This window comes from Mirounga leonina, unplaced genomic scaffold (genome assembly GCF_011800145.1).
Source record: "Mirounga leonina isolate KUSES-001 unplaced genomic scaffold, KU_Mleo_1.0 Mir_357, whole genome shotgun sequence".
In the NCBI taxonomy this organism is placed as follows: domain Eukaryota; kingdom Metazoa; phylum Chordata; class Mammalia; order Carnivora; family Phocidae; genus Mirounga; species Mirounga leonina.
Genome location: NW_023270702.1, coordinates 16,968,196 through 16,993,564, shown reverse-complemented (window position 1 = coordinate 16,993,564; position 25,369 = coordinate 16,968,196). Strand labels below are relative to the sequence as shown.

Here is a 25,369-nt window from a genome sequence, read left to right as displayed (position 1 = left end):
AAGACCAACATTTCATTTTGTTTCTCTTCTATTACATGCTTGTTTCTATTTCCATTCTTTTCCATATGATTTTCCTCTTCCAGCTTTCTTTGGGTTTATTTATTATTTAATTCCAGTATTTAAAATTTTTTATTACACTCTTCTCTTTAACTCTTGAGTTACCATAATTGTGGTTAAAACTTTGCAAACAGAGAGAATTATTTTTAGCTCTCATTTTATTTTTAATTTCTGTGTTCTGTGATAAGCTATCAGCTACAACAAACAATTCCAAATTTCAAAGGGCTTAACGCAGTACAAGTTTATTTCTTGTTCATTCAAAGTCCATCCTGATTATTTCTATGTATGACACAGAGAGTAAGCTTCTTCCCTTTTTTAAATTGCCAACATTCTCAATGTGCAGCTCTCTATGTTTTAGATGAAAAGGAAGCAAGAGTGTACAAGATTGCACAGGATATTCTGTGTTCAGACCTGAAATTACATGCATCACTTCTTCCTACATTCCATAGGACAGAGCTAAGTCTTCTAAATATAAAAGGGATTCTAGGGGTGCCTGGGTGGCTCAGTTGGTTGAGCGTCTTGCCTTTGGCTCAGGTCATGATCCTGGAATCCTAGGATCGAACCCCACATCGGGCTCCCTGCTCAATGGAGAGTCTGCTTCTCCCTCTGACCCTCCCCCTTCTTGTGGTCTCTTTCTCTCTCTCTCTCACTCTCTCTCTCAAATAAATAAATAAAATCTTTAAAAAAAAAAAAAAGGGATTCTAAAACTGGGGTTTAACTCTATGACCAGGACTAATAGGAAAATCAGAATTCTTGCCATGATTTCTAATGGTCAGAAATGTGTTCTGTATGATACCAATTCTTTCCAATTGCTGGATGCAGACTTCTATATATATCAATGAAATCTGTCTTGATAATTTTATTGTTCAAATTATTTGCAATATTGGTTTTTCTTTCTTTTATTAACTCCATTTTGTTTTTTATTGAAATACATTTGACATACAACGTTGTGTAGATTTAAGGTGCATGTGTTGATTTATAACATTTATATGTTATAATATGATTGCCCAACTGTAGTGATAGTTAACATCTTTATCATGTCACATAATTATCATTTCTTTTTTTTGGTAGGAATAATTAAGATCTAGTCTCTTAGCAAGTTTGGCAATTATAATACAGTATTGTTTGTATATTCAGTACACTGTGCTTTATAGATCTCTAGAACTTCTTTATTGGTTGCAACTTTGATGGTTTTATTACTCTAAGTATTTTTTTTAAAGATTTTTTAATTTATTTAACAGAAAGAGATAGCGAGAGCAGGAACATGAGCAGGGTGAGTGGGAGAGGGAGAAGCAGGCTTCCCGCTGAGCAGGGAGCCCGATGCAGGGCTCGATCCCAGGATCCTGGGATCATGACCTGAGCCAAAGGCAGACGCTTAACAACTGAGCCACCCAGGCACTCCTTATCTACTCTAAGTATTAATGACTAAAAGATATGTGATAGATATTTCCCACAAATATTTGCATTTGTCAATTTCTCTTTGTAGTTCTTTTTGTTTATATGGTATTTATTTTGAGGCTATGATATCAAATAATATAAACCTATAAATGTGATATTCTTTTGATTATATCTTGTTATTTTTATAGAGTTTTCTTCTTTACTAGTAGTATTTTTTTCCTTGAAAGAATAATTTTGGGGGCACCTGGGTGGCTCAGTTGGTTAATGGTCTGCCTTCAACTCAGGTCATGATTCCAGGGTCCTTGGATGGAGCCCCACATCCAGCTCCCTGCCCAGTGGGGAGCCTGCTTCTCCCTCTGCTACTCGCCCTGTTTGTGCTCGCTCTCTCTCTATTAAATAAAATCGTTTAAAAAAAAGAATTTTGTCTGACATTAATTATAGCTATATTACTTTCTTTTGGTTAAATTTGCCTGGTTGTCCTGAAACTCTGACTAGATGTATTTTGGACTTCCTCTGTTTTCTTTATGTCTTCAACTCTTTTGTTGTTGTTGTTATGCAATATGGAATATATTATCATTGTCAAAGCTTCAAATGATACAGAAATATAAGGAATATACATTTAAGTTTCTTTCTTTTTCTTTCTTTCTTTCTTTCTTTCTTTCTTTCTTTCTTTCTTTCTTTCTTTCTTTCTTTCTTTCTTTCTTTTTCTTTCACTTTTTTGATGCAGTGTTCCATGATTCATTGTTTGCATATAACACCCAGTGCTCCATGCAGAACGTGCCCTCTTTAATACCCATCACACGACTAACCCATCCCCCCACCCCCCTCCCCTCTAGAACCCTCAGTTTGTTTCTCAGAGTCCATCATCTCTCATCGTTCGTCTCCCCCTCCGATTCCCCCCCTTCATTTTCCCTTCCTACTATCTTCTTTTTTTTTTTTTAAACATATAATATATTATTTGTTTCAGAGGTACAGGTTTGTGATTCATCAGTCTTACACAATTCACAGCGCTCACCATAGCACATACCCTTCCCAATGTCTGTCACTCAGCCACCCCATCCCTCCCACCACCTCATCACTCCAGCAACCCTCAGTTTGTTTCCTGAGGTTAAGAATTCCTCATATCAGTGAGATCATATGATACATGTCTTTCTCTGATTGACTTATTTTATTTAGCATAATACCCTCTAGTTCCATCTATGGCGTTGGAAATGGCAAGATTTCGGGGGTTTTTATGGCTGCATAATATTCCATTGTATATATATATACCACATCTTCTTTATCCATTCATCTGTTGATGGACATCTTGGCTCTTTTCATAGTTGGGCTATTGTGGACATTGCTGCTATAAACATCGGGATGCACGTACCCTTTCAGATCCCTACTTTTCTATCTTTGGGGTAAATACCCAGTAGTGCAATTGCTGGATCATATGGTAGCTCTATTTTCAACTTTTTGAAGAACCTCCATACTGTTTTCCAGAGTGGTTGCACCAGCTTGCATTCCCACCAACAGTGTAGGAGGGTTCCCCTTTCTCCACATCCCTGCCAACATCTGTCGTTTCCTGACTTGTTTATGTTAGTCATTCTGACTGGTGTGAGGTGGTTCCAAAGAAGACATCCAAATGGCCAACAGACACATGAAAAAGTTCTCAACATCGCTCGGCATCAGGGAAATCCAACTCTTTTTAAAAGTATTTCCCATCTTTTTATCTCTATTGCTGTATTCTGTGTAATTTCTCTTTTTGCATAAGAATTTTCCATGTTATTAATTGTATCCACCATGGTATCTATCTGCTGCTTTTAATCCCTACATTGAATATTTACTTTTAATTATTATACTCTTATTTCTAGATCTCTTTTCCCAAATCTACCTAATCTCTTGCTTATTAGTGAGGTTTTTACCTTCCCCCTTCCCCTTTTAAAACTTCTTTAAACATATAAATATATTTTCTAATATATTCTCTGTATTTGTACATTTCCAGTATTCAAGTTCCTATTGTTTATAGTTTCTATAACAATGTTTGTGGTGGATTAGTTTTTTCTCATGTGTTTTGTGATTTTTCTTTTATTGCAAACTTTTCTTCACAATAAAACACAATCTTTTGGACTCTAATTCATTCCTCCAGGGAGGATCTGTGTTTCTTTCTGGCACTTGTATGAGGACATTACAGACCTGGGTCTAGTTTAAATGGATCCAGAAATGAAAATTTTTAGCTTACAGTTTTCCATATCATGTAAACAGTGTAAATTTTGATCCTAAATGCATGGCTAAAACTTCCAGGGGCTACAAATTCTCAGGAGAGCTTTGGCCCTGTATTTAAACCCCTTTAGGGGCACCTGGGTGGCTCAGCCATTAAGCGTCTGCCTTCGGCTCAGGTCATGATCCCAGGGTCCTGGGATCGAGCCCCGCATCGGGCTCCCTGCTCAGCCAGGAGCCTGCTTCTCCCTCTCCCACTCCCCCTGCTTGTGTTCCCTCTCTAGCTGTCTGTCTCTCTCTCTGTCAAATAAATAAAATAAAATCTTAAAAAAAAAATAAATCTCTTTTAGACAATTTTCTTTGCTGCTTGCCTCTGTGAAGGGTTGTTTATTCAATTATTTCCAGTGAACTCTTTTCCTGCATACCTGGCTTTTCCTGAGCATGGCTTTCATGCTGGAGGGTCACTAATGGAGTTTTCTGCTCTGGGAAGATGAAAGTTCTAGGCATCCTGGATATATAGATTCTCCCAGGGCACCCAACTGCTTCTCACTTACTTCCTTAAACTCATACTCCTGCTTAATTACTGGAAGCCTCCTCCATTTATTGTATACAAAGTATATATATATATACGAAGTATAATATGTATATATACATTTATACATTATATACAAAGTGCTTTTAGGATTTTACCTAGCATTTTTTCAGTGAATTAAGAGAATTCTGAATGAATGTCTTTGTTATTTTTTTAAGTAGCATTTAAATACAGTTGAAATCAGTACAGATATTTGTGGGAGAGATCATAATTTCTGCAATCTATTGCCAATGCGGGGTGCCTTGGTGAATTGTGGGTCCTTTGAAATGACTCCTCCACCAATGATCAGAATTGGTGAATTCTGAATGGCATATAGATTGGAACTACAGTTCATATGAGGCATGTGAAAACACAGTGCTTGCCCTCCCACTAAGTGACTTTGTTAGCCTCTCTGGTGTCAATCCACCTTTTGGGGTTTGAGTTGTCTCCTCTCTAAGAGGCACTGGTTTATCTAGGATCTCTTCTCGAGCGGTATGGGTTACAGAGGTTCTGGGAGATACTGAGCTCTTTGACACCCACCCACTGGCAGCAGGAGCCCCATTGCCGGTCACCTGTAGTCTCCGACAGTCTCATCTCTTTATCCCAGTGTGCCACACAAATAGCATTTTCTGTGTGCACTTTGTTGAGGAAAAGGTTAAAAAATATGGTCTAGAAAATCTTCTAACAGTCTTTCTGTCTCTAAAACTCTTGATTCTAAAGTTAACTTTAGAAGTGATTATTAATGCATTTTTCTTCTCTGGGCACTTGTTCAGTGAATGAACATACTGTACGCAAGAGAAGGGAGGGTGGGTTTTATATAGAGTTGCTTTGAACTGAAATCTTCAAAAGGAGTTGCATATTTTTTTGAATGAGGAAAATCCCAAGAATTTTGGGCTAAGTGACTTGTTCAGAGCCAGTAATGCCAATCTAGGATAATAGTTCTGCTGATTTGATTTGAACAAGCCAAGACCCTTGATGGCTCCTTGGACACAAATCATATTTTTTTATAACTAGTTTCATTGTGCTTCTTCTCCTCTTCACTTATTGCCCCCGTGAGTACAGTATTATAGAGACAGCTTACATGACTTCATGTCCTTTTCTTTCTTCCTTTTGGTCTATATTTAAATAGTTTATGCCTTTGTTTTACTTTTTGTTTTCAATCCCTCCATTTCCCTGGTATTTTGAACAGCTTGAAATAACAGAAGCTGATTTCACTTCCCAAAGACTCATACGCATAAAACCTATGAAAAACAATGATTGGTTTTATTGATACCTGAAAACATGGGTCCCAACATGCTCTACTTCTGGCTGTTTCCAGCATGATCCCGAGTCATGCTTTAAGAAGAATGTTTAGCACTCAGCAACCCAGAGTTCAGTCTGGCCTGGAACTGAACTGCATTCAGTCTGGCATTGTTTATGTTGGGATGTAGCATGTTTTTAAAACAACAGATTCCTGTCTCCACTCCACTCCTACGAAATCTGAGCCTCCATTAGTGGGGGTCAGAGAAGGCAGTTTTACAAAACATTAGTTTTAGCTTTTGGGATGACTTCTCTGGAAACAGCTGAAAGAATGAATCACTTGGCTGAAAAATGGAGGAAATGTTTAAAAAGACTTTGTAGAAGATATATATATGTGTATATATATATTTGTTCTTGAAGGCTATATCAAATATTTGCCTTATGAGGAACACTGGGGCAGGATATTTTGGTCAGAAGGAGTGGCATGAGTCAAGAGTGAGACCCCATGGCATATCTTTGAGAACTGTGAATGATCCCCAATAGATGAGATAGAAATAAGATAAGATATAAGATAAGATATAAGACTGATCCCTGATATAAGAGATAGAAATGACAGAAGATGGGTCAGGAAAGTATATTAGGACTAAATTGTGAAAAGTCTTGAATGATGAGGAATTGCATGTTATTTCATAGGCAATAAAAGTCACCAAAAGATTCATAAACATGACAATAATGTAGCAAGATTTTCATTTGATAATATAATCATGGCAGCAATATGGAGGGTGAATCCAAAGGAAAAGAAGTTGGTGGCAATGAGACCAATTACAGATTATTAGAGTAGTTCAGACACATGATTATAAGGCAGGAGGTAAGGACACAGAAAAATGGGGCATAGATTTGAGATTATTCATTTATTCAGTAAATATTTGTTGACTATTTATGTGGTAGGCCCTGTGCTAGCTGCTAGAAAAACAAACAAACAAACCAAACTATAAATGTTCTAAGACAAATAAAAAATAGATAGTGTGGGTGTGTGCATGTGAATGTGTGTGTATATGTATATGAATAGAAGAGCTATTTTTAAAATAATGGTATTTTCTTTGTAGAAGAAATATAAATAATTTTACATTTTCATTAAACATTATTGGATTTTCTAAGGCGTCTACAATGAGAATGCTTCCCATTGTTTAAGTGTTTTAATTTAAAAATGTATATATTGGTTTGCCTCCCAGAATAGTAGTGAGAAGATAGATGTGTGAACAAACAACTAATAGCTCTAAGGTAATTGTTATGATAGAGAGATGTTGAGAAATTACTGAAATCATGTGAGCACTAGCATCTAAGTGCGCCATCAAGAGACAGAGAATCTTCATGAAGGAGGCAGCATTTCAAGTGAAGCTTGTAAGATCTGTGAGATCTTCTTACAGACAGAAGAGATACTCCAGATAAGGGGAATAGCATTGGAAGATTAATCTGAGTGAAGAGGCAGGTGTCAGACTCTGAAGAGTCTTGTATTTTTTGCAGAAGTGTTGAGAATTGATCTTATACCGCATTATGAAAATGCAAGCAGAAAAAAGACATGCAAATGTTCATCCCATGAAAGCCATTCTGGCAGCAGTATAGAAGTTAGGTTAAGGTGACATGGACCCTGGGATGAAATTAGAGGCAGGCAGGAAAATCAGTAAAGAAACACCTGTGATAGTTTAGGTGATAATTAACAGGCAGTAGTGATTTGATTGGTTGGACAGTGTGTGTGTGTGGGGGGGGTGCATGTGCGCATGCGCATGACATGTGGTTTGTGGGTAGATGGTCAAAGGAGCAGATAGAACTTATGAGGTCTATCAAATCACTTTTTTTTCCCTCAGATGAGGGGATAATGGTGTTATTCACCATAATAGGAAATATATGATTAAGAGATTGGTGGGAAATTAGGCTGAGTTTAAGGTACATGTGGGATATCCAACGGGAAAATTTTAGTAGGCAGATTATATATGAATATAGACCTCATGAAAGAGATAAAGAGGTAAAAAATCAGTAAGATTTGATGATTGATTATATGCAGTTGGAGGGGATGGTTGTGAGACTGCCATCCAGTCAAGTTTTTGAAATTCAGTTTGCAGTTGTTCAGAAATAGAAGATGATAAGACAAAGAACAAACTTGTAGTTGTTTCTCAAGACAGGGCTCTGTTGTGTCCATCATGACCATGAGGCTTTCTTGCTGTCTTCTGGGCATGGTAGATTATTTTGTCCTCCTTCTCATTTAAGTCCATCATCGCTTCCTTTTTCTTATGGTGAAGTATTGCAGACCCAGAAGTGAGCCACCAAAGGGAAGTGGAAGCCTGGAATATGACGTTGTTTCCATAAACTCTCAACTGCTATGAGTCATATTGGTTATATCTTTTTGTTTCTTAAGAAAAAATGCAAAGAAATGAGCAGTTAGGCTTTCAAGGTTTTCTTGATCTTGTCTTCTTAGATGGAAGAGATGAGTGGATTTTAAGAGAGACAGGTGGATAAATTTTTAAGCGTTTTTTTTTTTCTGAAAGAATAAATGAATCATATGGCTTGATTATTTATTTATTTATTTATTTATTTATTTATTTATTTATTTACCTTTTAAAAAGATTTTATGTGTCAGAGACAGAGAGCACAAGCAGGGGGAATGGCAGGCAGAGGGAGAAGCAGGCTCCCTACTCAATCCCAGGACCTTGGGATTATGACCTGAGCCAAAGGCAGACCCTTAACTGACTGAGCCACCCAGGTGTCCCTGGTCTGATTATTTAAATACCTACTTCTGGTAATGATAAAATTGCCAGCTGATTCACATATCTTTTCAGATTCTTATTCTTAGGAGAACTAGTATTTGTGAGTGTCTATTGTATAAGAGTCATTGTTCTAGGTTTCAGATTCTTATTCTTAGGAGAACTAGTATTTGTGAGTGTCTATCGTATAAGAGTCATTGTTCTAGGTACTTTGCATAAATATTTGAATGAATATGATGTGCACAACAGCTCTGAAGGTGAGGTAGATACTATTGTTATATACCATTTTATGGATTAAGAAATTGAGAAATAGATTAAGCAATTTGTCCTAGTAAGTGACAGTTTGACTCAAAACTTTATGAGCTTAATCCTGATGCTCTAGTGTATATTAGTTACTTAAAAAGAATTGATGAAAAATCATGGTAAGGGTTATAGATGTATTTTCTTGAGTTATAAGTATATTTTCAAAGACTTTGAAAATATATATAAAAATATCATAGGTGCCTCATTACATATCTTTACTAAAGGGTGTACAAAATCATTACAATTTTTAAAAGTATTTTACATGTCATTTGATATTCACAACAATCATATGGGTAAAGCAGAGAACAATACTTTTGTCCCCATTTTCAAATGAGAAAATGAGGTTCAGCAAGATTAAATGACTTACCCAAGGTTGCATGGCAAATAGTAAAGTTGGGACAAGAATTTAGATTTCTCCAGTGTTTTTCCCTTCAAACCATCTTCCTACTTTCATAAACAGTAATCCCATGACACCTTTGCAGGGTAGAGGAAGCATGGGGTAAAATGTGACATTTTTTGAAATGGGTGTTTTGCTGAATCACAGAAAAGTGCAAAGTAGGGTAAACATTTACTATTGGTACAGTATTTAATACCAAATCTAAATTTCAAGTGAAGAGCAGCTAAATCATTTTATTCATTTATCTATCTATCTATCTATCTATCTATCTATCTATCTATCTCTCAGAGCTACAAGATTCAGTCTTACAAATCCAGTTTTAGAAATGAGTTTTTCAAAATGAGTATTTTGGAAATTAGACTATTTTCATTGCCTGTTGCTCTTTTAAATATTTTTTCTTAAATAAATTTAAAGTTTCTGAGAAGAATCAAAAATTTTATTTGATCTTATTTAAGGCCATTCTAAAAACCAATCTCTCAATGTTATTATTCATGGAGAATAGTTTTGAAATAATTCATTGTGATTGTATCATAGATTAGTACAGTTTATCCCTTCTGATTTTTTTATTCTGACTATGAATATATTTAACCTATTGATTCGTGTGCACAGCAAGTACCAGTATATGTACGTGAATTAAATAGGGCAACTAAGTAATGAAACATTTTAAATCACAGTAATTGTATATTATTTCATTATACTGTTTGGAAGAATTCTTATCTTCTTAATCTATGCCTTATTTTCTACAAACCAGAAGAGGAAATAATAGTTTTCATTATAACTATGCAATTCAGAAAGGCTTCTTTGGAGGCATTTACAGGCATTCTCAAGGAGGATTTTGTGAATACTGAGCCACTTCAAAGGTTTTTGCAGCTTTCCTTTTCATTCAACAAAGCTTCCTACAGAAAGAACAAACAGAAGATCAAATTCTTCATTATTATACATCTTTCAAAATGAAGATCTTTCTCCTTTATTTTATTATTTTTTAGATCATTCTATTCTTGTTACTTCATTGTCATTCATAACTTTATCTTGGAACCCTAGCTGAATTTTGAATTATTTAATTCTTTACCACAATATCACTATACAGTTGACCTTTGAATAACATGGGAGTTAGGGGCACCAACCCCCATGCTGTTGAAAATCTCTGTATAATTTTTGACTACCCCAGAGCTTAACTGTTAATAGCCTACTGTTGATCAGAAGCCTTTACCAATAACACAGTCAATACATATTTTGTATGTTATATGCATTATATGCTGTATTCTTAAAGTAAGCTACAGAAAAGAAAGTGTTATTAAGAAAATCATAAGGAAAAGAAAATACATTTATACCACTGTACTGTAAAAAATCTGCATGTAAGTGGACTTGCACAGTCCAAACCTGTGTTGCTCAAGGGTCAGCGCTGCAATATATTTTAACCCTGAAAGTTTTGTCATTAATGGTGTTCAAACTGAAACATGACTCAGATTGAATCTGAATCCAGAAACAGAAAACTCTTATCTTGCTTTCAAATCCTACATTTAGTTTTCTGATTGTATATAATACTAGTTTTCAAATGGGTAATTTTGTCCCCCAGGGGGCATTTGACAATGTCTGGAGACATTTAACTGTCAGGACTTGAGGTGCTACTGGCGTTTAGTGAATAGAGGCCAGAGCTGTGGCTGATCATCCTCTAATCCAGAGGACACCCCCACCCAGTTATCCCATCCAAAATGTCAAGAGTGCTGAGGGTAAAAACATCTAGTTTATTAAAATTCCTATTGAGAACATTGCTTTGCTACCTTTTCAGCTACTTTAGAGGATTTTTAGGCTCTGTATGGAAAAGTTATTAGGTCTGATTTATAAGGGAACTTACACATTCAAATGAAAGTTGTGCTTCAAAGTCAAAGAGACACAAGGCAAGAATGAGAACCAGACCCTAACTTGAGGAGTTTGGTTTTTTTCCAGGAGAGGGGAGGTTTTTCCCTGTTGAAAGCAGGAAAGAAGGAAACAATGGGCAAAGGTGCAGATAATTTTGAAGATGTGCAGATATAAATTTCCAGATGTTTGTATCAAATGTCTCCTATTTACTCTGAGATAAGAGGTGAGATCATCTGTTGGGAGAAAGAGAGGTAGCAGTGGTAACCTAGGAGGTTTAAGAATAATAGAAGTTGAAATAGCCACTGTAAAGAATGGGCAATGGCTGTTTTTGAAGTTAAAGGGACAGGTGCATCGTGATTCAGAGAGCTCATAAAGTCGTGCTGGAAATAAACAGGGGCTCATTTCTCCTGAGTGGACTAGAGTGCAGGGCAGAGTTCTAGCCATGGCAAGGAACTTGGGAAACCTGTAGAAAACTAAGGAGAAGCCCAGTTAAAATGGCTGGACAAAAACTGTGATAGTTAAGGGAAACGATTGTATCTTGATGGGCACAGAAGGGCCCAGGTTTATGGTGCAGGATTGATCCTTAGTCCCAACTGCAGATGGGACTCATTAATGTTTCAAGCATTAGCTCCACACTTCCTAGAATAAAGCCTAGCATGTTGTGGATGCTTAATAAATATTTGAATGAATAAATGCCACATTCTTTACTAGCCACTGAAGATATATACATTGCTGAAGAAAATGGCCTTTTCTTGTATAAGCTGGTTTGATTCATATTTTTTGGTGTTTTGAGACCAAAAGAGATATACTAGATACAAGAAACAAGCACAGTGTTCTCTAGGACCCAAAGGACGGCCATCTGATCTAGTCTTGAGAGGTCAGAGACATATTCCCAGAGGGAGTGAGATTATAGCATGTCAAAGATGGGGCAAAATCATTTTATTTTTTGTAAGGATGTGTCCACATGGGCTCAGGTAGGCAGGACTGACACAGAGAAATTCACCTCTTTCCCTAAATTCCTTTACCTTCCCCACCAGAGAAAAGTTGTTGCCAGGAAAATCCAACAAAACCTTCTAGTCCAGGGAAGCCTCATGCACATTGTGAGCCACCTCCCCACCTTACATAATTTACCAAGTACCATATATATACATTCCAAAGTCAAATTGCACTAAATCAAGGACAGTGGATTGAAGAGATGGTGAAAGTCCTGAATTTGGGATGGAAGACAAGGATTTTACGTTTGGTGTCATTACTTGAGTAATGTTACTAACTATTGCAGGGGAGCTGTTAAATATTCCTACCTCAGTTTCCTTTTAGGCAGCATGAAATTTGTATTGTCTCTCATGTGATATTAATCAGTACCAAAAAAAGGAATCAGAATGCTTGGTTGGAGCAAAGAGTACTAAGAAAATTTATTTTCTTATTCAAGATACATTTTTGGCTACATTTACAGGGAAACACATTTCTTTGTATTAATCCATAATTAGGTGTTAGGTTATAGAGCAAACCAACTGTATTTTTCCGATGAAATAAAATAAATTTTTGCTCCTTCGGGCTTATGTTTTAAATTATTGGACCGAATTCTTGCTAATGTGTCTTTTTTATATTAGATGTGGTGTTCATGCTACAAATCACCTGATAGTTATTAGAATATTTTCCAAGGAATCTGATGCGTAAAATGGGGCTGAGGGAAAGACAGTCCTTTGTTCGTTTGTACCAGATTCCAGAAATCTACTAGTTCTGAGGAAAAAACTGAGAATGTATTTATTTGTAAGTTATTTTATGTTTTTTAAGATTTTTTTAATCATAAGTTAGTTTAATTATTCCTCACAATAATTCTGTGAGTTAAGTATTATAATTTTACCCATTTTATACTTTGTGAAAGTGAGGAGGTTAAAGAGCTTGGCCTAAGACCCAGGAGTTACTGGGGTAGAGTCAGGTCACATGGGCTGCCTCACTCGCAGGGATGGTGTCTGTGCTAGCCTCCTTCTTGTGGAAAAGTGCTTCTCTACCCTTACCTCCAATGTGTGTTCTGCCTGGGAGCTGCCTCTTGTGACCTCAGTCTGCTGAGCAACACTAACTGACCTCGGAGTGGTCATTTGACCTAAACTGGTAATAATAACCCTCCTGACCCATCTCAGGAATACATGAAGGGAGCCTAGACAATTAGAATCTTTCCTCACATTTTTTTAACCTAGACGAAGAGAGGGATGGAGGAAAGTGAGGGAGGAGATGTGGAGAGAGATTCTTCTTTTCTGGCTGGGAAGCTGTTCTTATGGGAGCCAGAAGAAGCCACTGAAAGTTGTCGTGGTAGGCACATGGGGAGTGCTGGTCCAAGAGAAGAAAGCTGACCTGGCAGCACTCATGACCCTGATTCAGTTTTCCCTCATGACAACTGTGTTTTTTAACCTGCTGCCTGTCTGGTTTCCTGACCCAATAAATACCTCCTTTTCCTTTGACTAAGCTAATTCTAGTTGGGTTTTTGCAGCTTCCCACAATGGTCCTGACTCACACAACTGTGAAGAGGCAGAACCAGAATTCAAAAGATTTTCTTTCTCCCGTCTCCACACTATTTCTACCAAACTACAATATCTATCATGCCTCTGTTCTGGGGCCTTAGATCCTTCTGGAATTAACATTCATTTATACTGACAAGACTAGAGAAGTTGTGCCAGGTGCAAGTTTCTGGTTTTCTCTCTTGGCTCTTACGATTTATGCTTCCTGAACACTCCAGAGTGGTATTTCTGGTAAGAAAAGCTAAACAGCCAGGTGGACTCAGGAGAAGCTAAGTCCTGGGCTGAAGTAAGCTGTTCAGATTTTGCACATTTAGAACTGCCTGGAACTCTTTGCTGTTAGGTCTCTGATCCCATTTTCCCTCTTTCAATAATAAAAGCCAAAAAAGTGGAAAATCTTGGCTATTTGGATGTCATGGAATCCTTGACCCAGATTCGTATTCTCAAATAACAAATACCGATTTACACTAAAAAAGCATGTGCTTTTATATACATATAATGCATGCATTATATAATTAATATAGACTTTATCTTTAACAAATTATAAGGTTTTTTTTTGGCATAGAAGTAGGACACTCAATTAATGATTTTTTTCAAGCCTCATAGTTCTTATATTTTTCATAATAACTCTCCGTGATTGGTAAGTCTTTTTAAGTTCAATTCAACTTAGAGGTGAAGAAATTCATTTAAAAGGACTACATCATGCTCTCTATAGTCATAAATTAATATATTCATAGGATATATCATTTATGACAAGAAAACAGCTCTGCTTATTTGTTCTTGGCCATTTGCATAGGGCCATTTTCATTGAACTAATTGGCATAATAGCAACGACAACAGTAACAATAAAAATACCGATTCAATAAAAAAATTCAAAGAATATGAAAGACAAAACCAACCTGAGATCCATAATTCAATTAAGAGAGTGACCAAGATTACAGTGAAGAGTTTTAGAAGGTCAAGTCAAATTCTGCTTGTGTTCTCACTGACCTGCAATGCTGTGTGACAGGATTCAGTGCCAAGTCAGTTTTAGCTGTCTCTTTTTTCCTTACCACGCTCACAGCTTCTACTGCCATCAGTAGAGGCAATAAAAGGCAATAGAAGCCAGAGGCAAAAACAATAAAAGGGAAGCAGACCCTTGCTTGAGTTTGCAAGTTACTCATCATCCTGGTTTATGGGCTTTCCATGAATATCTATGTAATTTCTTTCTCACTGCCAAGTCACCTGATTTCTCAAGTCCTGGCTTAGGAAATGAGATGAGCAGGGAGGCGTGCCATTGGCTCGCAGAAAACTGTGTTTGTTACAAGTGCCTTTGGTCTTATTTTTACTGTACAAAGTATAACGTGCCATGTAATTACAAGGCTTGATTGTTTAGACTCTGAGGTTAAAGAAGGTAAGGATTAGTCTCTCTATTTTTTTAATTCCCATTTTTCTATAGCAGTTCTACTTTGCTACACTCCTACATTCCAAGATATGATTTGCCAGACAATGATCAACATTTTGATGTCTGATACACAAATAATCTCTCCAGAATAACTGGAAATTTTAACATTTTGGGGATTTGAAATAATACATACATAAGCTATAGAATTTGGCATAGAATTTATGTTTTTCCCCAAAGAGAAGAAAAACACTAGGTGTGATACCTACTCTAAATTTGGTGGCTGCTTTTGAAGAATTTAAGAAATCACTTCTTTACCTAAAGAATTTGTTAAGGCTCTGGGTAGCTGAAAAGTCAACAATAAAATTACTCTCAACTACTACATTACATGGGTCCACTTTCTTCAGTTGTAAAAACCAAGTTTAATTATGCCTCAGATACTGCATTAATTGCTACATATATTTATATTATACATATATGTGTATATGTAATTTTTATATATGCATTTTCCTTGTTTAAACTTCACGGCAGTATGCACGGATTAGGCATAACTATCCCCATTTTGCAAATGTGAAGTCTGGGACTACACAATTAAGTAGCTTCCCCTCACCTGCAGCTAGTAAACAACCAGGGCTACATACTTCACCCCTACGTTATACTCTTTCCTTTTGGGGGGGCTTATTAAAAATAACAATAAAACAAATTTAAAAATTTACATTCTGAAATATTATGGAAAAGAGACCTGCCTGGAGGCCTAATTCTTCTTCATCACTAATCTGCATCTTAGTAAGGCATTCTTCCTGAACTAGAGCTCCAAACTTTTGTTATATTTGGTGACAGTTCTTTAATTAAGCTAACAGATTAGGACATACATTTATGAATATACTGTAATGATTCAAAAACAGACACTGGTACCCTTATTCCCACCTAGACAAAGAGCCACAGTTTGAAAACCTGTTTGTGTGGACATCATTGAACCTTACCTCTTGAATTAACTATTCCAGTGCCTGTGTTGGAATAGCTCAAAAAGAACATTTCTAGAGGACATATTTGTAACATGGTGGTAGAAATACTCTGAAAATGAATGAATTACTTTTGCTTTATGGATATTTTCTTTTTTTTTTTTTTCTTTCTTAGTCACCTACTACTGTTAGCTGCTGGTAATTATAAATATATTTATTTATATATTTATAATTATATATATATAATATATATATAAATATATATTTATATATATATAATATATATATAATTATATATATATATATATATATATATAACATATATATATATATATATAACAAAAACTAAAGGAACTTGCAAACATGAAACCAGCCCTACAAGAAATAAATAAGAAATTGTCTTGTCTCATAGTTTTAGGATTTCTTAGTATTAGATCATTGTTTCTAGATGGAAGGAAGTTGAGTGTTTGGAACTTAAGTGACTTACTCACGATTACAACAGAGTCAGCCAAAAAGAATAAGAAACTTCCTGGCTTTAAGTGTTAGACGCTGGCAACCCAATCTGCCTTTTTACCAATGGGCAATCTCCCTTCAAACCCATGGGCTTTTCATGCAGGGCAAATGGGCTTGTTCTTGGGTCTGACCACCACTGCTGCTCTCTGAAATGACATCAACTTGAATTAGGGTTTATTTCATATGGTTGGCATATAAACCTCAGGGTTTTATTATGAGATGTCAAATCTAAAAGTGAAGGTTCCTTGTCAGTTGCTAATTTCTTTGGACAGACTTTGCCTGAAGAGTCGATTGTTCCTGGAGAACAAAGGTTTTGAACTTCAGGCAGTCTTGAGTCAAGCTGTAAGTAGGCAGAAGGAATGAGACAGCATGACCTGTTGCCCTCTTATTTTGAACCATAGTTTGCTCCCACTGGGTATCTACCTGGTATGATGTAATGTTTCAGGAAGGGCACTGTTAGCTCTGACTCACACAGGTATCACTTTTCTGGGCATGAGTGATTTCTATAATTCATTTATCATGAAATGAGAGTTTATTCATAGTGCTTTGGAGCTTAGAAATGAGTTCTGCATATGTACTGATCATTCTTTTTTTTTTTTTATTATGTTATGTTAATCACCATACATTACATCATTAGTTTTCGATGTAGTGTTCCACGATTCGTTGTTTGTGTATAACACCCAGTGCTCCATTCAGTACGTTCCCTCTTTAATACCCATCACCAGGCTAACCCATCCTCCCACACCCTCCCCTCTAGAACCCTCAGTTTGTTTCTCAGAGTCCATATCATTCTTAATCATCCAGTTTATTTTTCTCTGTCTGTTCCCAATTCTATATTATCATGTCATTTCCTGCAGAGCAGGTGTCTTTATCACAATTTTTCTCATGAGCTTTGATTACATACAATTTGCTTCGTTGACTTATACTTTGATATCTTTCGTGGGGCAAGCCAGAGATGACACCAACGAGCTGGACGGGCAGGCCTCTTGGTTGGTTTCTCTTGGTACAACAGACATCGATAGACAGTTTCACTTTCCTTAAGTATTACATTTTACTTCTCCTTTCACAGAACCCTGCAGGGTCTCCATGGAATGAGAATATTGCTGATGAAATAAAATTTGAACTTTTAAGAATGTTTCTGATTGTGGATGCCTGGGTGGCTCAGTCGGTTGAGCGGCTGCCTTCGGCTCAGGTCATGATCCTGGAGTCCCGGGATCGAGTCCCGCATCGGGCTCCCTGCTCAGCAGGGAGTCTGCTTCTCCCTCTGACCCTCCCCCCTCTCATGCTCTCTCTCTCTCTCTCAAATAAATGAATAAATCTTTAAAATAAAATAAAATTCGTCTGGTCACTTCCTACCTTCTTGAGGTAGGAACCCTCACTGCATACCAGAACACATGTTCCCTCTGAGTCCTGCGTCCAGGTTATATGGTATTTCTCAGAGCTGTTGCACCATCCACTAGTCATCCTTAGAATGTACTTACCCTCCTCCCTAACTTCTGCTCCTTTAAAAATGTTATAAAATGTCCTTTTGTAGATTTCTTGTTTGCCCACAATACTTACTGAACTTACTGTCTTCTGCAAGTAGAGAACAGAAATAAGAGGAGGGTAAGTGTGGTAAGTGTGGCCCCACTCACCACTTTCCATCTGTGATCAGAGAAAACACCAATATCCCCCCAACTATATATGCCAACTTCCTGCTTCAGCAATGTCATATTTTGTCTTCTTTCCTATTATAAGAGATTCTTTGTCCATACTCCTATTTAGAATCAAGCCCTCCACCCATGAACTGGATCCCGTCCTGTCTGACAGCCTCACTTCATCCAGGGTCTCTGCCTTGTTGGCCTCAGAAAGACTTTTTCTAACGGTCTGAAATAGCAGCTCCTCTGCATCATTACCTTCTATCCCCTTGGCCTGTTCTACTTTTCTTCAAGGCATTTATAATGACCTGAAATGATATTATACATTTATCTGACTCCTTCCACTTAGAATAGAGGTTGGCAAACTATGGCTTGAGGGCCAAGTCAGCCTGCCATCTGCTTTAATAAATAAAATTTTATTGGGGGGCGCTTGGGTGGCTCAGTCGTTAAGCGTCTGCCTTCAGCTCGGGTCATGGTCCCAGGGTCCTGGGATCGAGCCCCGCATCGGGCTCCCTGCTCCACGGGGAGTCTGCTTCTCCCTCTCACACTCCCCCGCTTGTGTTCCCTCTCTCGCTGTCTCTCTCTCTCTGTCAAATAAATAAAATCTTAAAAAAAAATTTTACTGGAACACAACCATGGCCACTTGTATGTCTTTCAGTGACAGCTTTCCCACATTTGATGGCAGAGTTGAGTAGCTGTGACAGAGACTGTGAGGCCCACAAAGCCTAAAATATTTATTATCTGGAACTTTACAGAAGATGTTGGCCAACCTTTGCATGGGAATATAAACCCCCACAAAGGAAAGTATTTTGTTTTGTTCCCTGCCCTAACCCCAGTGCCTAGAAGAATAGCTGGCACTTAACAGAGGCTCAGTAAACATTTGTGGAAGAGAGAGTGAATAGACGGATCCTCTATGGCGCCATCTTAACTTCACTCTCTCTGATTCGGTCTTCTGTTTTTATTATCCTTCCTCCATTTTCCATAAACTCTGTCCTCTGATTTGTTTCTTCCATTAACCTTTTTCTTCATATTCATCAAATTTCCATTTGGAGGAAAAGTCCTAAAAATAGCTCAACAAATTTTGGAAATAAAGGTTAGCTTAAAGGAATTTTTTCTTTGGCAATAGGAGTAAAAATGTGTCCACTGTTTCTTTGCCAACATCTGTATCATTGTGTTTGTTTTGGAGCAGAAATTCTGTCAGCAAGAAATGATATTTATTTTATTAGTTATTCTTCACAAATAGTTACCTACCATATTGCTCGATACTCTTGGTAATGTTTGTTAATAATGTTGGCATTTTTTGCTAATAATGTTGGCATTCTTTACCATTTTATTTACTTCATATTCTATGGAGTTTAATTTCTGTAGAGTAATCCCCTTTCATATTTTGTTGATTGAGCACTTTACTTGTTATTATTAATGCGTATTATGCTTACCCTATCTTCAGTTTTTGCTCATGAGACTTTATCCAAAAAGTAAACACTCCTGACACATGCAGTTCTTTTGATTTCACAACTTATCCATGCCGGAGATACTTTCCATACTAACTTTGATTTCTTGCAGATGTGGAATAAAACCAGTATTAAATAAATGAACTTTCTATGTCTATTCTTAAAACAAAAGAAAACAAACAAAAATCTCTGCTGGATCTGATTACTCCTAGGTGACTAAAAATTCTGTGAACCTGTGGAGACAGGAATGTACTGGCAGCAAAGAGCATGGGTTATCTATTAGAATCTTGGATTGTGTTTTTGAAATAGGAAGTTAAAACGCTAATGTGTCCAAAAATAATCTCAAGTGTAAGTTATTATTGTTCCCTTAGAGGGAAATTCACAATTGAATAACATCTTATAAAGGTAAAAACGCGACTCTCAATATGCAATTATTTATGTGTTATGAGTGGATGCATAAAATCTGATGCATCAGAGCTGTCCTGACATGATCATTTCTGTGATTTGGTTCTAATACCCAAGAGACTTTCGTGGTGCCTCAGTCAAGGTGATTTGCTGCTGTCTTACCATGAGTAGTGATGACAATACTTAATTCTTCTCTCTGTGTCAACCTCTGACCTCATTTAGTTAATTGAGTTCTGAGGTTTACTCCTGGCAGGTCTCCAGTTCACATTGAATCTCACCTGTAGCTCTGGTTTCTTGGTTATAATTTATATGTGTCTTATAAATTGTGATAATGGCAGAGAAAGCTGACAAAAGATATTTATTTCTAAATATCTAAACAAATTTCTAAGTTTATTTCAAAATGTAACACATGTAAATAATAAAAGTTTTATCTTTAATAATAATGGCAACTCTAAGTAACTTTGATGTATTCTAGTTTTCTAAATACTGAACTGGTAAGGATAACTAAGATACTGGAAAATAAAAAGATTAGCCTATCCCATGCAATGGAAAGGTTTTTTAAGCTGTTGTTTTTCATTTTGTATTTGAGTTCCAATAGATTGTTTTTGCTTGTTTTTCATAAATCTCTGTTATTAGGTACTCAAAATAAACTAAATTTATAAATTCTACCAAGTTTATTGTGCATGTTTCTCATTTTCTGGTGAAACAGAAACTACGTAGTATATGACAGCATGATAGAGTTGAATCAGTTCCTAGGAATCAGGAGACCCAACCCTGGAATAGCTTCTATTGTGTGATGTTGAACAGGTCACATAACTTCTCTGGGATTTGGTTTCCTCATCAGTAATGGGAGAAGGTTGAATCAAGTGATCCTCTCTTCCCTTCCAGATTTGTAGTCTCACACTCTATTTTAGGGCCTCTGGAAAGGCTTTGTGTTGTGGAGAAAAAAAATTTCACAAGCTGGAATCCAGGTATATATTCCTACTTCCATTTTTGATTACTTATTTTCAATATATCCTTCAAAATGAGGATAAAATTTAATTTATTTAACTTATTCATCTTTTGTTATTCCAAAGGCACACCCAACCATGGAGTCAGTGAGAAAATGTTCAAACATTTGTAAACAATCAACTTTCCTAATGTGAAGGCCAACTCCACGGAATCTTAAACAGAGCAAGGCAATGAAAACAGTCCAAGTCCTGGCTTAGACTCCTTTAAGGGGTCCAAAATCCAGATTCTTTGCTAACTGTATCTTCTTCATCTCTGTTTCTTCTACACCCAGGTTTTATCACTTAAGGCAAAAAGAGTAGAAAAAGACAATGCACCTGACTCATTGAAATATAAATCTCGGCATAATGATTGAAACACTGTGATGCTGTATTAGGCTGATCACCAAGCAGGATGATCAGGTAACTTGACTCAATATTAGACTGCACAAACTGTGAAGGGCAACCTGGTGTTCTGGGTGCCCAGACCAAGTCTGTTGCTAAAAATAAGTCACAACGTTGGTTGAAAAAAAAAGTCTTGATTGTATTCACAAGCTGGAATACTCAGGCTGTGAATTATATGAAGGTGGGAATGAATCCAGAGAGGTGAGCAAAGGGCATCATTTGAGGGTTTTTCCTGACCTAGATGGACCTCAGGGTTAGTTTTTGGTTCTTTGCAGTTTTATGGGGAGGGGAAAGGAAGCCCAGGGCCTGCCTAACATGGGAAGCTTAGTAAGAGACACACCTCCTCCATAAAACTGGATACCAAAGGACTGTACTCTAATTAAAAGGGTGAACCAGATATAAACTTGCATGTACCACACACACTGCCCCTCCCTAGGTATTTCAAGAAAAACTGCCTGTGTTAAGCCTTGATGATAAGCAGAATTTTTAAAAATCTCCAGAGAATTTCTAACCATAAACTAACCCTCATATGTGTTTGAAGACAGAACTCCCACTGCCAGTGGTGGCCTGAAACATCTTTTTTTTTTTTTTTAAGATTTTATTTATTTATTTGACAGAGACAAACAGTGAGAGAAGGAACAAAAGCAGGGGAGTGGGAGAGGAAGAAACAGGTTTCCTGCCGAGCAGGGAGCCTGATCCGGGACTCAATCCAGGACCCTGGGGTCATGACCTGAGCTGAAGGCAGACGCTTAATGACTGAGCCACCCAGGCGCCCGGCCTGAAACATCTTAAGCCAAGTTAGTGTCAAGTGATCCAAGACTGGTAGTGCTAAGGCACATGGTAGAAACAAGTTAGAGTCTCTTTCAGACCTTAAAGAGTCCCCACCGATAAAGGCCCAAGGGATAGGAGCACCTCATTAAAAAAACAAAACAAAACACACAAGGAAGCAAAATACCAAGAGTGAGAGCTGACAGACAAGAGACAGAGAAGTCTGAAAACATTTTGCAGTTAATAGATACGTGTGCTAAAAGAAGTATAAGTTATAGATTTTAAGAAATAAAAGAGTTTTTAAATTATAAGTAAAGAGCAAGCACAATTAAAACAGAATCAAATCAACCAGAGCCTGCAGAAACAAAGCATATGAGTGAAATGAAGAACTAAATGTATGGGTTCGATAGTGGGTTCGATACAGTTCATGAGAGAATTACTACTCTAGACCTGAAGATATTGCCAGTTCAGTGAGTAAATGAGAAGGAAGATAAACAGGTGAGGATGAGAGAAATGGAGGCTGAATCCAAAGTAAATCTAGTCAGCATTCCAGAAGGAGAAGACAGAGAATGGGACAGCAGTATTTTCTGAAAAGATAATGACTGAGACCTGATAAGAGATACCAGGAAAACTAAAGAAGCCCAAACAGGAACTATAAAATGATATCTATACCTAAATGTATCACAGTGAAATGCTAAGATTAAAAAAAAAAGTCTTAATAGCAGCTCTGGGGATGGGGGATGTTGGGGTGAGGGATGGGGCAGCAGAGAATCAGAAATAGCAAATTGCAAAAGGTACAGAAAAATCAAGTGGTGAGCAGTTTGAGGCTTTTGAACTTCCAGGGTAGAGTAATAATGTGAGTTATGGGAAAGGGGTGAGTAGGGAAGTTTAATAGGTTTCATATTTACCAAAGCTCTCCTATGAACCAGGAGGGCTTAGTTCTACCACTTAATTCTCTGACAGTCTGATGATGTGAATATAGATATCCTCATCTTATAGTAAGAAAAATGAAACTGAAAGACATTAATTTTTCAAGATCATAAAGCTAGTAGGTGGTGGAAGTGAGTTTCACATCCATGTCCATTTGCCTCCAGAGCTTATATGTAGGGGGGGTTTTGCTTTATGGTTATAAGGGACAAGAGAAAGAAGAGAGTAAGTGAAAGAGGAAATCGATTCATAGTGGCATCTTGTATGGGTCCCTGGCAGAGTCACTGGGAAGAAGAGAATTCTGAAGTTAACCACAACCTGGATGAGCTTTATAAAAGCACAGTGAGTGGATCCTTAGCACTAACAGATTTGGCATGCCAGTTTGCTGACATTTGAGATTGGTCACGAAGGCCATGACATGTATTACTTTATAAGGAGGATAGTCAATACTAAAGCCTGTGTTGTTCATTCATTCCTTAATTCAACAAATATATATGGAGCTCCTAACTGGGTCAAGAACTGTGTGGGGTGCTGGGGATGCAACAGCACGGATCCCTGTTCTCACAGAACTTTATATTCTACTAGAGGACATGCAAAATAGGAAATTTAAGTGAAATATGTTGAGTGATAGGTAAAGTCAAGTTGGGGTGCTAAAAAAAACATGTAGGAAGCAGATAGTTTTGTTGAGGGTAGGAGGTAGGAAAGAATGATCACAAAAGTTTGAAACCTGAAGGACAATGGTGAAAATTAAATGCCTTGGCACAACCTTGAGTTGTAAACAGTAAGGTTGCTTTGGAGGGATAAGATGGGAAGAAAATATAACCTGTTATCCAGGATTTTGATCTCACTGAGGGCTAAAGCTTAGTCCCCACTAGTCATATCTGGTGGAAGGAGAGCTGGCTTGTCTGGAAGCTATTTCGTGAGAAGCTGAGAAGCCTTTTGGTGCAGGATTGATTCTGAAGGACTGGTCCTTCCTCCGTTTTGCCACATAGAAGCAGATGGTAGACAAATGTCACCCGAAGATAAAGTTTTGGTAGTGATGGGCCAGTGGGTGTTTTGAATATGAAGTCACAACTGTTATTTGTGTAATAGGAATTTTTGTTGGTGTTTATAATGCCCACCGTCTTCTAAGGAGGAAGCGTCCTGGTAATGCAAGAGAGGCACAGCGAGGCTGGCCTTGCCGGGAGGGGCACCTTTGCTAGTCACCGGGCCAGAAAGGGGAACCAGGAGAAGAGAGATGGAAAAATGTCTATGAGGAGTTTCCAGCGGTCAGCTGTAGAGTATGTGCTATTACTTTCCTCTTCCTTTTTTTCCCCCATAAAATCTTGTATACAGTCCTCAGTTCTCAGCAACGTTTTTTTGTGAAGTGGATTCATTAATTTTTTTGGTGGTGGAGGAGGTTGGGGAACTCAAAGAGAAAGACACAGGAACAGATGAAATCTGGGTTACGTTTACACATGGTCTCCTAATTTAAGCCCCCAAGGATACTTTTTCAGCCAGAGAGGAGAGGGTGAGGAAGAGAGAATGTGCCTGGAGTAAAAACTAAAAAGGCTGTTTTCTCTAAAAACTCAGAATGTGGGGCATCTGGGTGGCTCAGTTGGTTAAGCCGCTGCCTTCGGCTCAGGTCATGATCCCAGGATCCTGGGATCGAGCCCCGCATCGGGCTCCCTGCTCAGCAGGGAGTCTGCTTCTCCCTCTCCCTCTCCCTCTGCCTGCCGCTCTCCTTGCTTGTGCTCTCTCTGTGTCAAATACATAAATAAAATCTTAAAAAAAAAAAAAAAACTCAGAATGACATTAGGGTAGTATGGCTTAACCCAGATGCCAGTGTAAGACACAAACTGGGGAGACAATCTTCCTTCCCTCTTGGGCCAAAGTCTAGGCATGAGCTGTGGAGCAAGCATGCAGCAGTCTCTCTGAGCCCATTGTCTCTGCTCCGAAGCAGCTGCACAAGGTCCATCACAGCAGTCACGCCAATAACCCAGGCTTGGCAGGACATACACCGTGGGCATGTGGACTTGGTTTTAAAGATAGGAAATAGCAGGACAGAGAGCTTAAGAAACTTGCTCAAGGTCCCTAAGCAAGGAAGTGACAGAACTGGGATTTGAACCCAGGTCGTGCGGAGTCATGCTCTTCACCACCATACTAGATTGTGATTGAGAGGGGGGGTTCTGGAAACCAGACACCTGGGCTGATCCCAGGCTCCAACACCATGGAAGTGAACTGGACAAGGCAAGGAGTATATCTGCTTTGCTCATCACTGTACACTCAACAGCTGTTAAATGGTAGGTATCCAGTAAATATTTGTAGAATGAGTAAAATCAGATGTATCACTGCATACACAGGATGTCCTCTCTCATCCAGACTAGAATTCTCTACTCTGTCCAAGTCATTGGGACACACAAGCCAGAGCAGAAGTATTTTAAATTGTTTTGTTTTGAAAGATTAAAGAGAGCTCTAAGAGACTCAGGAATTAAAGGAACATGACATACCAACTTTATAGATAGAGTAACCAGACCCAGAGTGGTGAGGGACTCTCCCAAGGTCACACCATCAGTACGGGCCAGGATGGTGTTAGAATAGACAAAACTAACACATATCAGCGAAGGAGAAAGTCTGGCTGTACTCAGCATGTCCGAAA

At 37.8% G+C, this 25,369-nt stretch overlaps 1 long non-coding RNA gene across 1 annotated transcript in view; it reads left to right on the top strand.

Annotated features, from left to right (window-relative positions):
- Positions 1-25,369, top strand: part of LOC118027132 — a 54,473-nt gene that overhangs the window by 12,022 nt on the left and 17,082 nt on the right. Inside the window, exon 2 of the long non-coding RNA XR_004683765.1 lies at positions 20,928-21,054. This is a non-coding gene — a long non-coding RNA (uncharacterized LOC118027132). The remainder of the gene's footprint in view (positions 1-20,927; positions 21,055-25,369) is intronic.